We start from the raw sequence: 17,265 nt of genomic DNA, 5'->3' as shown, positions 1-17,265 counted from the left end.
GAGGAAATTGCGCGCAAGCGAGGAGGACATCGGAAGAAACAAGGTGTTGGCTACTTCAACATCAACGGAGATGTTTGGGAAGAAGGTCCATATCCCACTCCTAAGTTTGTTCCCCAAGAGAAGAAGTGTGATCCCACTCCTCCCAAAGGAACAAGTTCACAAGATGGACTTCTACCACAAGACCACAAAGGCAAGGGAAAGCTTCAAGATGACATTGACCTATTTGAAGAATAACCCCAAGCCAAGGTCAAGTGGCTTCCCAAGGACGCTACTAGCTCTACCTCAACAAGTGCTACCACAACTCCAAGGATTCCCATGAATTTGATGTGGATCCCTAATAGGAAAAACTAGGGAAGTTCTTGAGGGATGACTCCGCCAATAAATTTCACTCTTATTCATTTTGGCAAGAACTATTTGCAATCAACCACAACCATATGCATTAGTTCAAGTAGTCACACATTTCCTCAAAGGTAAGCAAGGAACAAGGTAATTAATGGATCTTTGGACATCATCCCATTTGTGTTTCACTCCATGTCCATAGATATTATTGCATATGTTCCTCGTGCTTTGGAACTAACCCATGTAGGTGATAAGAGTATGAAAACAACAAGGATTGCTCCCAACTCAAGATGATCTTCATCAACATTCAACATCCACCACTACTTCACCTACTTGAAGTCTTCTATGACAAAACCCAAGGTTAGTTGATCCCTCTTAGTGGGTGATAACCCATAAGTATAGGGGATCACAACAGTTTTCGAGGGTAGAGTATTCAACCCAAATTTATTGATTTGCTCACAAGTGGAAGCGAAAGAATATTCTCAAGTATTAGCAGCTGAGTTTGTCAGATTCAACCACAGCTGAAAGATTAGTGTCTGCAAGCAAAGTATCAGTAGCAAAGTAGTATGATAACAACGGTGTCAGAAACGATGTGTTGACGGCACACAATTCCTAACTGTTGTATCAATGGCGCCAGTAGGTTGCACGTGGGCGAGTAACTATTCTTCCCTGACAACAGTGTCGGAGAAGATCTTGCAACAAGCAACAACGAAGTAGCAAGGAGCAGCAGTAGCAGCAGCGGCAAAGTAACAGCAGTAGCGACAGTAGCAGCAAAGTGACAGCAGTAGCAACAGTAGCAACAAAGTGGCCCAATCCCTTTTGTAGCAAGGGACAAGCCTAGACAAAGTAACGTAGCAAGGACCAGTAGTAAAAGACTCATAGGTAGTGGATCGGTGATGGATGAGTATGACGGATGTGATTCATCATATAACAGCTATAACACGGAGAGATATGTAACTAGCTCCCGTTCGTCAATCTAATGTAGGCATGTATTCCGTATGTAGTCATACGTGCTTAGGGAAAAGAACTTGCATGAAATCTATTGTCCATCCCTCCCGTCGCAGTGGGGTCCTAATGGAAACTACGGGATATTAAGGTTCTCCTTTTAATAAAGAACCGGACCAACACATTAACACGCGGTGAATACATGAACTCCTCATACTATGGTCATCTTCGGGAGTGGTTCCGGCTATTGTCACTCCGGGGTTGCCGGGTCATAACACATAGTAGGTGATTACAACTTGCAAGATAGGATCTAAAACACACATATATTGGCGACAACATAATAGGTTCAGATCTGAAATCATGGCACTCGGGCCCTAGTGACAAGCATTAAGCATAGCCAAGTAGTAGCAACATCAATCTAGAACATAGTGGATAGTAGGGATCAATCCCCGTCAAAAACTAACTCGATTACATGATAGATCTCATCCAACTCATCACCGTCTAGCAAGCCTACGATGAGATTACTCACCAACGATGAAGAGCATCATGGAATTGTCGATGGAGGAAGGTTGATGATGACGATGGCGACGATTTCCCCTCTCCGGAGCCCCGAATGGACTCCAGATCTGCCATCCAGGTGAAGAACAGGAGGTGGCGGTGCCTCCATATCGTAAAACGCGATGAAACCTTCTCTCTGATTTTTTTTCCGGGCAAGACGGAAGATATAGAGCTGAGTTTGGGGGCGGTGGTGCCACGTGGGCCCCACAAGCCCTCACGGCGCGGCCTAGGGAGGTGACCGCGGCCTATGGGCTTGTGGCCCACTGGCACGCCCCCTGCGGTGGATCTTTGCGCAGGTATTTTTCTTTTATTCCAGAAAAAATCTCCGTAAATTTTCTGGACATCCCGAGAACTTTTATTTCTGCACAAAAACAACACCATGGCAATTCTGTAGAAAACAACGTGAGTCCGGGTTAGTTCCATTCAAATCATGCAAATTAGAGTCCAAAACAAGGTCAAAAGAGTTCGGAAAAGTAGATACGACGGAGACATATCAACTCCCCCAAGCTTAAAGCCGTGCTTGTCCTCAAGCAATTCAGTTGACAAACTGAAAGAGATAAAAGAAAGACTTTGACGAACTCTGTTTGATCTTGTTGTTGCAACTATGTCTAACTCATATCCAGAGTTTCAGCAAGATCACAAGAAAACCACATAAGCAAATGACATCTAGATCTCACGATAAACTCATATCAATGGCATAATCAACTAGCGAGCTAATAATAATATGCCTCAAATGTCAACACTTCAATCAAAACAACATGAAGCAGTACGAATAGGTGGCATCTCGCTAGCTCTTTCTGAGACCGCAAAACATAAATGCAGAGCACCTTCAAAGACCAAGGGCTGACTAAACATTGTAATTCAAGGCAATGAAGATCAAGTCATAGTCATACCCAACACAGTTAAAAGCAAAGCATAAAAATGACAGAGGTGCTCTCTAATTGGTGCTTTTGTAAGAGGAGGATGACTCAACAGGAACATAAATAGACAGGCCCTTCGCAGAGGGAAGCATTGATTTGTAGAGGTGCCAGAGCTCAAGCTTTGAAAACAGAGATAATAATTTTGGGTGGCATGCTTTCATTGTCAATGCAATGACTAAGAGTTCTCAACATCTTCCACGCTACACATGCTATAGGCGCTTCCCAAAGAGAAAAGTAAAGTTTTGACACCCCCACCACCAATCAATCACACTCCACGGCTAGCCGAATCCTCGGGTACCATCCATACCAACATCAATCCTGGGGGAGTTTTGTTTGCAATTATCTTTTCGATTTGAGTATGGAACTGGGAATTCCAATTACCGGCCCCTTTCTCGTGAATGATAGTGAATAAACACATATCGAGGATAACACGCCTAGCATGGAAGATACCAATAGCCCCCTGTCACCACATGAGCGGTTCGGGCATGCAAAACAGATTATTTCTTGAAGGTTTAGAGAATGGCACATGCAAATTTACTTGGAACAACAGGTAGATACCGCACATAGGTAGGTATGATGGACTCATATGGAACAACTTTGGGTTTATGGTAGTGGATACACAAGCAGTATTCCCACTTAGTACAAGTGAAGGCTAGCAGAAGACTGGGGAGCGACCAACTAGAGAGCGACAACAGTCATCAAAATGCATTGAGATTAACTAACATTGAGTGCAAGCATGAGTAGAACATAAATCACCATGAACATGAATATCATAGAGGCTATGTTGATTTTGTTTCAACTACATGCGTGAACATGCGCCAAGTCAAGTCACTTGAATCATTCAAAGGAGGATAACATCCTATTATACTACATCATAGTCATCTCAACATTCATGTGGGCATCCAAGACAAACCATTATAAGCTCCTAGCTAAGTAAGCATGGCATAAGAAACTATAATCTCTAAGTTGTCATTGCAAACATGTTTCTCTCACAGCAAAGCTGAATCAGGCATGATGAGCTAGTCATATTTACTAAAACAAAATAGATCGAGTTCATACGAGCTTTTCCATGCTCAGTCACTTCATCATATATCGTAGTTATTGCCTTTCACTTGCACGACCGAACGATGTGAACAATAATAAGAGTGCTCGTGCATTGGACTATGCTGGAATCTGCAGGCAAACACAAAGGAGAAGACAAAGTAATATGGCTCTTTCAAAGCTAAACAGGTATGCACGCAATAGCCACTAAACATTGTAACCAGTATCTACTACCTTGACCCAAAGAAAAAGAAAACTATCTACACAAGAAAGCTCCCAACAAACAAAAGAAGAAAAAGAAAATCTTTTTGGGTTTTTCTCAAACTAGGCAGACACACGAAAAGAAAACGAGAAAAAGAAATAAACTAGCATGGATGATACAGTGGCAAAGTGTGAACACCGGCTAACAAAGTGAAAGCATAAGCAACAATGTAAAGTCGGTGAGAACACGTACTCCCCCAAGCTTAGGCTTTTGGCCTAACTTGGTCTACTCCCAAGGAGGGAAATAACCAGCTCCGGGGTACTCCGGAGTGGACTGAGGATGCCACTGCTGTCTGAGCTCCTCTGGCTCCCACTGATAAACTAGCATCTGGTACTCGACTGGCGGCTCGGGCACGGGCACCTGTGGTTGGGCTAAGCCCCAATATGCGTAGATGTACGAGGGCATAATAATGTACCTGCCCGCATAAAGATTGAACAAAGAAGGAGCAGGCAAAGTAATAGTCTCACGAGTACCCTGACTAAATACCAGGTTATAAATCATCCTTCTATTTATATCTCTATCAAGAAAGTCATGGCGAACCATGCTATCATAATCTAGATATCTCTCGGGAAGAAGAACCTCTTCTTCCTCCTCCAGTCTAATGGGTATCTCAAAGTGTCTGGCAAGACGGGTAGCGTAGATACCTCCATAGAGAACACCTTTAGAACGGTTCAGGTTCAATCGTTGAGCTAATATAGCGCCCAAGCTATAAGTTTTATCATTATAAAGGGCTTCGCGCAAGACCGCAAGATCTTTGGAACTAAGTGACCCACCTTTCCCACGGCCAATCAAACATTTTCCCACAAATAGTGAGAAGTACCGAAGCACGGGAAAATGAATGCTAGCAGCTCTAGCGCAAGACACTCCTCTCTCCTCTCCTATAGCAAGCTTCCAAGTCCCATGGACGAGGTTCATGAATATCCCCAACGTAAGGTAATTTGCAAACATTGCAAAAGTCCTGGAGTGACATGCGCTGGGGGATATCATAAAGTTTGAACTCAACCATAGGAGGATTCTTCCTCGGATAGAAATTAAAGCTTTGTACGAAGATATTAGTGAGGAGGAGGTACCGCGGACACTTATCTTCAACGAAGGCGGTAAGGCCTGCGTTCTCCACCAAGTGATAAAAGTCCTCATAAATTCCAGCGGCGCCTAAGAACACGTCGCTTTGCCATTCGCACGCTCGAACTTCTGCGACTCGAGGGACCAAATACTTGGGCTTCTTCTCACTCCCATCATCCTTGGGGTCACGGCTTGACGAGCCTCTTAAGAACCTCCTCATCTTTTCCCTTTTCTATCTCTGAAAATTTCTGAAATTTTTAGTGATTCTAAGGAAAAGTGAGTAAGGCTCAACAAAACTCGTAGCAACTACTCCAACAAGTGCCTAGAGACCATATTACGCATCAAAACTACTTGGGACCAGCTAAAATCAGCATGCAAAGCTCAAGAACATGGTCACCAAGGCAGCAAAAATACGCGGAGTATAAGGCACTAGAGCAAAAACTAATTGGACAAACGGAGGAGTCACTTACCAAGGAGTAATTTCCCCAAAACAGTTCGGAGAATGGTGATTTGAGCAAAGAGGTCGAAAATCCTAGCAAGAGGAGCAAGAACACGGGTTTGAGCTGCGAAACGATTTTTTCTGGAGGTAGGAGAACCAGATGAGAGCAAGAATGAGTGAAGGGGGTGCGTGTGGGCCCCACAAGCCTGGGTGGCGTGGCCAGGGGGTGCCCGCGCCCCAAGGGCTTGTGGCCCACTAGTGCAGCCCCCAGACAAGCTCTTTGTCTTAGAATTTTTCAAATATTCCAGAAAAAATCGTACTTGATTTTCACGGCGTTCGGAGAACTTTTATTTTCGGGGTACTTTTCTACCGGATGCTAAAACAGAAAACAGGGAAAACTAAACTAAATCTATCATTTATCTTCTAAGCAACCTAAAGTGAAAGCTTCGAACAGAGGTTTGTGACTCCTCGATTCATCCATCTCATGGTCATCGAAAGAAATCCGTCAATGGGGTTGATCAAGTCTCCTCGACAAACCTTTTCGAATCGCAAAATAGAACGGAGAATTTTCGAATAGTCACTAGGTCACCTCAATGGGGATGTGTATCTCCCCAACAAGCAAATCATACTTCATCTTGACACGAGGAATAGGGCATTCAAAGCTCCCAATAAGAATCGATGAAGGTTTTTCGATAGCATTGATGCAATGTACTTGATATTGTTTCTTCGGAAAGTGCACCGTATGCTCATTACCGTTGACATGGAAAGTGACATTGCCTTTGTTGCAATCTATAACAGCCCATGCGGTGTTTAAAAAGGGTCTTCCAAGGATGACGGCCATGGCATCGTCCTCGGAAATATCTAAGATAACAAAGTCTGTTAAGATAGTGGTGTTAGCAACCACAACAGGCACATCCTCGCAAATGCCGATAGGGAAAGCAGTTGATTTGTCGGCCATTTGCCCAGAGATTTCAGTGGGTGTCAACTTATCCAGTTCAAGTCTATGATAAAGAGAGAGAGGCATAACACTAACACCGGCTCCAAGGTCGCACAAAGCAGTTCTAACGTAGTTACCTTTAATGGAGCAAGGTATAGTGGGCACACCGGGATCACCTAGTTTCTTAGGAGTTCCACCCTTGAAGGTATAATTAGCAAGCATGGCGGAGATCTCAAGATCAGGTATCCTCCTCTTATTAGTCACAATATCTTTCATGTACTTAGCATACGGAGACATCTTGAGCATATCCGTCAAACGCATTTGCAGAAAGACAGGTCTGATAATTTCAACGAAGCGCTCAAAATCCTCATCATCATTTTTCTTGGATGGTTTGGGAGGAAAGGGCATGGGTTTCTGAACCCATGGTTCCCTTTCTTTACCATGCTTCCTAGCAGCGAAGTTATTCTTATCGTATCTCTTAGTCTTAGGCTGTGGGTTATCAAGATCAACAAGTTCAATCTCCACATCCTTTTCATTGCTAGGTTGAGCATCAACATGAACATCACTATTGATATTATCATTAGGCTCATGTTCATCACTAGATTGTGTTTCAGTGTCAGAGATAGAGACATCATTTGGACTCTCAGGGGTAGCAGGGTTGCTAGCATGTAGGTTCCTATCATCTTTCTTCTTTTTTCTAGGATGACTAGGTGCATCAGTGCTAACTCCTTGAGAATCTTGCTCAATTCTCTTCGGATGACCCTCAGGATACAAAGGTTCCTGGGTCATTCTGCCGCTTCTTATGGGCAGGGAAATATTTTTCAGAGAAGTAGTAGACCATATCCTGGGGGCTACGCACACAACCAGGAACAAGAGAAGTGAACCAGGTCTTAGCATCATCCTTTAGCGAGAAAGGAAAGAGCTTGAGCATATAGTAGTGGCGGATCTTTTCCTCACTAGTGAATAGGGTGGCTATATCGTGCAGTTTGGTAAGATGGGCTACAACCGTTTCAGACTCATAACCGTGAAAAGGATCAGATTCGACTAGAGTGATTAACTCAGGGTCGACAGAGAATTCATAATCCTTATCGGTCACAAAGATAGGCGAAGTAGAAAACTTCGGGTCGTATTTCATCCTAGCGTTCAGAGATTTTTCTTTCCACTTGCGCAGTAATTTATCGACATCATAGTTATCCTTACACGCAAGAAAATCCTCAGCTATCTCTCCCTCCATAACATAGCGCGTATCAGGCATATCTGGCAATTCAGGCATAGTAGCAGGTTCTACTTCAATAGTATCAGCAGTTTCAGATGTATCATCACGTCTAGCAGCAACTCTAGCAATATGTGCATCAAGGAATGCACCAAGTGGCAAAGAAGTATCAGGCATAGCAGGCATAGTATCAAGCATAGCATCATCAGGCATAGTATCAAGCATAGCATCATCAGGCATAGTATCAAGCATAGCATCATCATAAGCATCATGGGCAGCACAAGTAGCATCATCGAGCACATGCGACATATCAAGATTTCTAGCAGGAGGCGATGTCGCAAACATACTCATAACTGAAGGTGAATCAAGTGCAGAGCTAGATGGCGAGTTCCTTACCTCTCCTCATAGTGGAAGGCAAGATTTTAGTTCTTGGATCTTTCGGATTCCTCATAGTGATCAGCAGACGTCAATTCCAAGTGACTCAGAGAATATAGCCGTGCTTCCCAGGCAACGGCGCCAGAAAAAGGTCTTGATAACCCACAAGTATAGGGGATCGCAACAGTTTTCGAGGGTAGAGTATTCAACCCAAATTTATTTATTCACTCACAAGGGGAAGCGAAAGAATTGTCTCAAGTATTAGTATCTGAGTTTGTCAGATTCAACCACACCTGGAAGATTAGTGTGTGCAAGCAAAGTATCAGTAGCAAAGTAGTATGATAACAACGGTGTCAGAAACGGTTTGTTGACGGCAGACTATTCCTAACTGTTGTATCAATGGCGCTAGTAGGTTGCACGTGGGCGAGTAACTATTCTTCCCCGACAACAGTGTCGGAAAAGATCTTGCTAGCTCTTTTTGAGACCGCAAAACATAAATGCAGAGCAACTTCAAAGACCAAGGGCTGACTAAACATTGTAATTCATGGCAATGAAGATCCAGTCATAGTCATACTCAACACAGTTAAAATCAAAGCATAAAAATGACAGAGGTGCTCTCTAATTGGTGCTTTTGTAAGAGGGGGTGACACGTCTCAAACGTATCTATAATTTTTGATGGTTTCACGGTGTTATCTTGTCTTCTTTGGATGTTTTATGTACCTTTTATATCTTTTTGGGGACTAACTTATTAATTCAGTGCCAAGTGCCAGTTCCTGTTTTTTCTGTGTTTTTGACTCTTTTCAGATCTGATTTTGGAACGGAGTACAAACGGAAGAAAAACCCCGAAATGATTTTTTCCCGAACGGAATAAGATCAGGGTGCCTTTGGGCCAAGCCAGGTGGGCTCCAGGGAGCCCACAAGCCCCCACTCCGCCACAAGGGGGGAGGCGGCGGTGGCAGGGCTTGTGGCCTCCCTGGGCGCCCCCTGACCTAGATCCTTGGCCTATATATTCCCAAATATTCAGCAAAAAATTAGGGGAGCCTCGAAAATACTTTTCCGCCGCCGCAAGCTTCCGTTTCCGTGAGATCTCATGTGGAGACCCTTCCCGGCACCCTGCCGGAGGGGACTTTGGAGTTGGAGGGCTTCATCATCATCATCATCATCATCGCCCCTCCAATGACTCGTGAGTAGTTCACTTCAGACCTACGGGTCCGTAGTTAGTAGCTAGATGGCTTCTTCTCTCTCTTGGATCTTCAATACAAAGTTCTCCATGATCTTCATGGAGATCTATCCGATGTAATCTTCTTTGGCGGTGTGTTTGTCGAGATCCGATGAATTGTGGATTTGTGATCAGATTATCTATGATATATATTTAAGTCTTTGCTGATTTCTTATATGCATGATTTGATATCCTTGTAAGTCTCTCCGAGTCTTGGGTTTTTTTTGGCCAACTAGATCTATGATTCTTGCAATGGGAGAAGTGCTTGGTTTTGGGTTCTACCATGTGGTGACCTTTCCCAGTGACAGTAGGGGCAGCAAGGCACACATCAAGTAGTTGCCATCAAGGGTAAAAAGATGGGGTTTTTATCATTGGTTTGAGATTATCCCTCTACATCATGTCATCTTGCTTAAGGCGTTACTCTGTTCTTATGGACTTAATACACTAGATGCATGCTGGATAGCGGTCGACGTGTGGAGTAATAGTAGTAGATGCAGAAAGTATCAGTCTACTTGTTTTGGACGTGATGCCTATAGATATAATCATTGCATAGATATCGTCACGACTTTGCATTGTTCTATCAATTGCTCGACAGTAATTTGTTCACCCACCGTCTACTTGCTTTCATGAGAGAAGCCACTAGTAAACACTACGACCCCCGGGTCTATTCACATCCATTGTTTACATCTCCTCTTTTACTTTGCTTTGTTACTTCGTTGCTTTCAGTTCTCACTTGGCAAACAATCTGTAAGGGATTGACAACCCCTTCATAGCGTTGGGAGCAAGCTTTTGTGTTTGTGCAAGATCTTGAGATACTCCTCCACTCGATTGATACCTTGGTTCTCAAACTGAGGGAAATACTTACCACCGCTACGCTACATCACCCTTTCCGCTTCGAGGGGACACCAACGCAAGGCTCCAAGGCCACGGGGGAATTCCTTTGCATACTTGCCTAGGAAGTCCCTTAAGGCGTAGCCGCAGCAGAAAGATCAAGCCAAGTATTCTCCCGTCGACGTGCCTATTTCTGGCGCCGTTGGAAGGTCTTTTCTTGCAGTAGCAAGGGGATGACTCAACAGGAACATAAATAGACAGGCCCTTCGCAGAGGGAAGCATTGATTTGCAGAGGTGCCAGAGCTCAAGCTATGAAACCAAAGATAATAATTTTGGGTGGCATGCTTTCATTGTTAACGCAATGACTAAGAGTTCTCAACATCTTCCACGCTACACATGCTATAGGCGGTTCCCAAACAGAAAAGTAAAGCTTTGACTCCCCCACCACCAGTCAATCACACTCCACGGATAGTCGAATCCTCGGGTACCGTCCATACCAACATCAATCCTGGTGGAGTTTTGTTTGCAATTATCTTTTCGATTTGAGTATGGAACTGGGAATTCCAATTACCGGCCCCTTTCTCATGAATGATAGTGAATAAACACATATCAAGGATAACACGCCTAGCATGGAAGATACCAATAGCCCCCTCTCACCACATGATCGGTTCGGGCATGCAAAACAGATTATTTCTTGAAGGTTTAGAGAGTGGCACATGCAAATTTACTTGGAACGGAAGGTAGATACCGCACAAAGGTAGGTATGGTGGACTCATATGGAATAACTTTGGGTTTATGGAAGTGGATGCACAAGCAGTATTCCCCGCTTAGTACAAGTGAAGGCTAGCTAAAGACTGGGAAGCGACCAACTAGAGAGCGACAACAGTCATCAAAATGCATTGAGATTAACCAACATTGAGTGCAAGCATGAGTAGGACATAAATCAACATGAACATGAACATCATAGAGGCTATGTTGATTTTGTTTCAACTACAAGCGTAAACATGCGCCAAGTCAAACCACTTGAAACATTCAAAGGAGGATACCATCCTATCATACTACATCATAGTCATCTCAACATTCATGTGGGCAACCAAGGCAAACCATTATAAGCTCCTAGCTAAGTAAGCATGGCATAAGCAACTATGATCTCTAAGTTGTCATTGCAAACATCTTTCTCTCACAACAAAGCTGAACTAGGAACAGTGAGCTAGTCATATTTACAAAAACAAAATAGATCGAGTTCATACCAGCTTTTCCAGGCTCAATCACTTCATCATATATCGTCATTATTGCCTTTCACTTGCACGACCGAATGATATGAACAATAATAAGAGTGCATGTGCATTGGACTAAAGCTGGAATCTGCAGTCGAACACAAAGGAGAAGACAAATTTATATGGCTCTTCGAAAGCTAAACAGGTATGCATACAAGAGCCACTAAACATTGTAACCATGGTCTTCTACCTTGACCCAAAGAAAGAAAACTATCTACACGGGAAAGCTCCCAACAAGCAAAAGAAGAAAAAGAAAATATTTTTGGTTTTTCTCAAACTAGACAGACACACGAAAAGAAAATGAGAAAAAGAAAATAAACTAGCATGGATGATACAGTGGCAAAGTGTGAACACCGGCTAACAAAGTGAAAGCATAAGCAAGAATGTAAAGTCGGTGAGAACACGTACTCCCCCAAGCTCAGGCTTTTGGCGTAACTTGGTCTACTCCCAAGGAGGGAAATAACCAGCTCCGGGGTACTCCAGAGTGGACTGAGGATGCCACTGCTGTGTGAGCTCCTCTGGCTCCCACAGATAAACTGGCGTCTGGTACTCGACTAGCGGCTCGGGAACGGGCACCTGTGGTTGCGCTAAGCCCCAATATGCGTAGATGTCCGAGGGCATAATAATGTACCTGCCTGCATGAAGATTGAACAAAGAAGGAGCAGGCAAAGTAATAGTCTCATGAGTACCCTAACTAAATACCAGGTTATAAATAATCCTTCTATTTATATCCCTATCACGAAAGTCATGGCGAACCATGCTATCGTAATCTAGATATCTCTCGGGAAGAAGAATCACTTCTTCCTCCTCCAGTCTAATAGGTATCTCAAAGTGTCTAGCAAGACGAGTAGCGTAGATACCTCCATAGACAACACGTTTAGAATGGTTCAGGTTCAACCGTTGAGCTACTATAGCGCCCAAGCTATAAGTTTTATCGTTATAAAGGGCTTTGCGCAAGACCGCAAGATCTGGGGAACTAAGTGACCCAGCCTTCCCACGGCCAATCAAACATTTTCCCACAAATAGTGAGAAGTACCGAAGCGCGGGAAAATGAATGCTAGCAGCTCTAGCGCAAGACAGTCCTCTCTCCTCTCCTACAACAATTGTATCAATGAAAGCCTCCAAGTCCCGTGGACGAGGTTCATGAATATCCCCAAGGAAAGGTAATTTGCAAACATTGCAAAAATCCTGAAGTGACATGCGCTGGGGGATATCATAAAGTTTAAACTCAACCATAGGAGGATTCTTCCTCGGATAGAAGTTAAAGCTTTGTACGAAGATATTAGTGAGGAGGAGGTATTGCAGACACTTATCTTCAACGAAGGCGGTAAGGCCTGCGTTCTGCACCAAGTGATAAAAGTCATCATAAATTCCAGTGGCGCGTAAGAACACGTCGCTTGGCCATTCACACGCTCGAACTTCTGCGTCTCGAGGGACCAAATACTTGGGTTTCTTCTCACTCCCATCATCCTTGGGGTCGCGGCTTGATGAGCCTCTTAAGAACCTCCTCATCTTTTCCCTTTTCTATCTCTGAAAATTTCTGAAATTTTTAGTGATTCTAAGGAAAAGTGAACAAGGCTCAACTGAACTTGTAGCAACTACTCCCACAAGTGCCTAGAGACCATATTACGCATCAAAACTACTTGGGACCAACTAGAATTAGCATGCAAAGCTCAAGAACATGGTCACCAAGGCAGAAAAAATACGCGGAGTATAAGGCACTAGAGCAAAAACTAATTGGACCAATGGAGGAGTCACTTACCAAGGAGTAATTTCCCCAAAACAGTTTGGAGAACGGTGATTTGAGCAAAGAGATCGAAAATCCTAGCAAGAGGAGCAAGAACACGGGTTTGAGCTGCGAAACGATTTTTTCTGGAGGTAGGAGACCCAGATGAGAGCAAGAATGAGTGGAGGGGGTGCCTGTGGGCCCCACAAGCCTGGGTGGCGCGGCAAGGGGGGGTGCCCGCGCCCCTAGGGCTTGTAGCCCACTCGTGTGGCCCCCAGACAGACGCTTTGTCCCAGTATTTTTTAAAAAGGGCTTATTCCATCTGTGCCCCCAATTCCTTAGTTGTGCTCAGTTTTCCCCCACGCTTCAAACTTTTGCTCACTTTTTCCCCAGTCCCTTAGCTGAAACTCTCACAAATGTTGATAACAGGCGTTTGCCGTCTTGGCCGTTAACTGACTTGTGGGGCCATGTTGGACTCTGTTGACTGTGGTTGTGGCTTCGCTGGTTGGGCGTGTTTGTGTTCATAGGACGGTCCCGTTAGTTTGTTGGTAATAAATTAAAAAAGCCTACTATCGATGGATGCAGCCTGCTATGCATGCCCGGCTTTGGCATCGATGTAGCCTGCTATGCATGCGAACACCGCCACGCACGCATCTAGTGACCTAGACCTAAACGCATGCATGCACGCCAACACACACGCATCGATCCGTGCCGCACGGTTGCCAGTGGATTCAGTCGCTCCGCAACGTTGTTTCACGCGTCGCAGGCATACGTGCCGGTGGCAGAAGGGGCAGGCTGCACGCACGCTCACACGCTCGCGTCCATATGTCGAGGCATCGGTTCACGCCGCACGGCTGCCGCTCGATTCAGTTGTGCTGGTGGCAGAAGGGGCAGGCAGGCAGCCGCCAACGCAGAAGGGGGAGGCAGCCGCGAACGCAGAGCACGCAGAGCCGCCAACGCAGAGCACGCTCGCTTCGATTCACGTTCACACATTTATGATCGCATCGGTTCACATAGGACTGAGTCACGATCTATGTCGTTTGCGCGTGTACCCACTTCGTCTCTCCCGGCTATTTAAACTGCCCTTCATTGCCTCTTCTTCTACAGATCCATCTGCGCCTCCCACTTCTCTTCTTCCCCCAAAAGCCAAAGCTGTTCCACTTAGCGAAGCGTTCAATATGCAGTTCTACGGGCCGACGTTCCAGGAGCCTCCCACCGTGCCGGAATGGCGGTACCCCGCCAACGTAGTCATCGAGGAATCACTCCGCGTGTGGGCGTCCTCACGCTGGAGGGGTAGCACTGAGCTTGCACGGGGGTTCCTCCGTGCGGGCTTCCACCACCTCCCGGCGGGCTCGCCGCCCATGTTCAACCTCGTGGAGCAGCGTCCCCACGCCAACGCTCCACCGGTAGGGCTCGTCGTCCACTTCACCAACAGGTTCGATGCCTACCACCTGCTCGGCAAGGTGTATTGGTGTGGGTGCAAGTTCATCACATTCACCACCTATAACATCTTCACCGACTTCGAGAGCATCTTCCCCGCTCGCGACCGCATGCACAGCCTCCCGTACTACCTCGGCGACAACGGCCTTGAGGAGGAGGAGTACTGAAGCCGGCGGCAAAGAAGACGGTGAAGCCGGCGGTTAAGGTGAAGATGACGGTGAAGACATGGCGGTGTTTCCCTAGCTACCCTATCTACTATGTAGTATTAGTTTGGTGTGTGTGTTGCCCGACCTAGCTACCCTAATTATTATTATGTATGTAAGAACTTATGTTGCCCTAGCAATTGGTGTCGTGTTATATGTAAGAACTTATGTTGCCCTAGCTAAGTTAAGTTATGTGTGTTATATTAATGCTTTGTTATGTTATGCAACTTATTATATATGCAACCCTATCTAAGTTAAGTTATGTGTGTTATATTGATGCTTTGTTATGTTTGTATTTTGTTTGTCCCAAGTTTAGACACGGCTAATTGGCGTGGGAAAAATTAACCAAACTAACTAAAAATGATGTGTTTATAGATGCCTTCTAAAAATAAGAACATATTGTACATTTGTACACGGCTTTGGTTTGCCGAGAGCTCTGTATTTTTTAGGTATTCCAAGAATACTTTGGTTTTCAGAAATATTGAAGTATCAAATACTTTGACATGTTTGGCTTTAGTCAAAAGTGTAGTTTTATATACTTTAATCCCTACTTTAATATGTAGAAAACTACACTATGTTTGAAGTATGGTTGGACCTCTTTTTCCAATCATGAAGTATAAATTACAGTATGTAGAAAACTACACTTTGAGATGTTTGGCTTTAGTCAAAAGGATAAATGAAGGGACCCATAAAGGAAAGCCAAAAAAAAATTCCTCAATGAGATAGAATAGATTGGGCAATCAAATTAATGAAAAAAGCAATCAAAAACAAAAAAGAACAAAGCAATTGTTCCTAAACAAAAAAAAGAAACATCACTTGTTTCTGGGCCTCATTTATCCTTTGTGGGCCTATTGCAGCTTGATTCTCTTTGGGCCCGCGAACTAGGTTTTTTTTCTAGCAGAACTGACGAACTCGAGGACAAAAGTTTGGCAAGTGCGAGAGAGAAGAGATGAACTTGATGTTTATCCCTTGTGCTGCTCAAGTACTGCTTACTGTCATCTGGTAGTTGCCTTCTGTCGAAACTGGAAGTGTCGAAACTTAACAGTAAACTGCATACATTCAGAGATCGACAGTTGCACTAAACAGAGTTGCATTTTAGATAAACAGACGAGGATTGCTAAACAGTGGCAACAATAGTAGACAAACATCTCTAACGAGAGATGGCCATCAAGTAAAAAATTCCTAGAGCAAGTATTCCTAAAGCTATCAGATTGTATTGCTTCTTCAACTCAATCAGCTGCTTGAAGTTCTTGTTCATCTTCTTCAATTCCGTCTTCAGTTCGACATCTACCACCGTCGGGTATTCCGGACGCGCTGTTGCTGCCGGAGCGGCACTGTCACGGGGCAGATTGAACTCGTGGATTGCATCCCCCCTCGAATCCAGCAAGCCCAACCCTTGAAGCCTCTGGATGTAATCATCCATCCACTCGAAATGGTGGCATTTCCTCACGATCTGAAAACGAAATCATGTAACCTGAATCCAAATCTGACAGAGATAAAGGATGCGAGGAAAACTCAGATCTAACCTGCCCCTCCGGCTTGCTCTCGCATTTGACGAACTCGCGCCCAAAGTTCCCATTCTTCTCCTCCTTCGAAGTCAACTGCTTCAGTGGCGCAGTCCGTGGGCAGTCAGTGCATCGAGTCATCGGCACTGGTCCATACACCGGCCACGTGGAATGGGGGGCTGACGAGGAGGTCGACATATTGCCCGAGAGGAAAAAATAGAGGAATTGGTCGAGAGGAAGAAGAACGAGAGGATGGGGAAAGAAACACAGGAATTGCTCGATCTGCTCGATGCCTTTGTCTGTCAGATGGAGAAGAGGAGAAGGGGAAGCTATATTGATGATTTCCCACATTGTATTTTGCAGTTTGAATATTTGAACCAACTCTTAACACTGACATGTGGTGGTCATGTGTGAAAAATACAATTTCATATGTAAAGTGGGGCAGATCGTAAAACCCCGAGAAGGACAGTGCAGTAGCCAATCAGGATGCATCACGCGGATCGCGCATGCCTGCCCCACATCTAACGAGTGGTGTTTGGCGCTAGGGTAGGATCCGATGGCGGACGTTCGACGCTAGGGTTTGGAGCATTTCTGCGGGGTTATGAGCGAGTCAACGGGGTTATTAGGGTTTGACCAGATTTCAAATGGCCATACTAAATTAGAAAAAATCGCAAAAATATAAAACAAACGTAGTTCGTCTATTTATGATACCTAGTTACCATAAAAATATATAAACTCGGTATAGGGGCGTTTTTAAAAAAAATCATTTTTTAAAGTGATGTGTCGAAATCAAGTTCAAATGTTTTTAAAAAATTCAAAAAAAATCAAAATGTTGTAATTCTTGTGCACATAGCCGTCATAAGTGACAAGGTTATGAGAAAAAAATATAAACTTGGTGTAGGTCATTTTCATGAAAAAATGCTTCACACAAATGACCTATCACCTATGAACATTTTCAAAGTTCGTAGAATAG

Source organism: Hordeum vulgare, chromosome 4H, assembly GCF_904849725.1.
Source record: "Hordeum vulgare subsp. vulgare chromosome 4H, MorexV3_pseudomolecules_assembly, whole genome shotgun sequence".
NCBI classification, from domain to species: Eukaryota; Viridiplantae; Streptophyta; class Magnoliopsida; order Poales; family Poaceae; genus Hordeum; species Hordeum vulgare.
Note: the sequence above shows the minus strand (reverse complement) of the source record.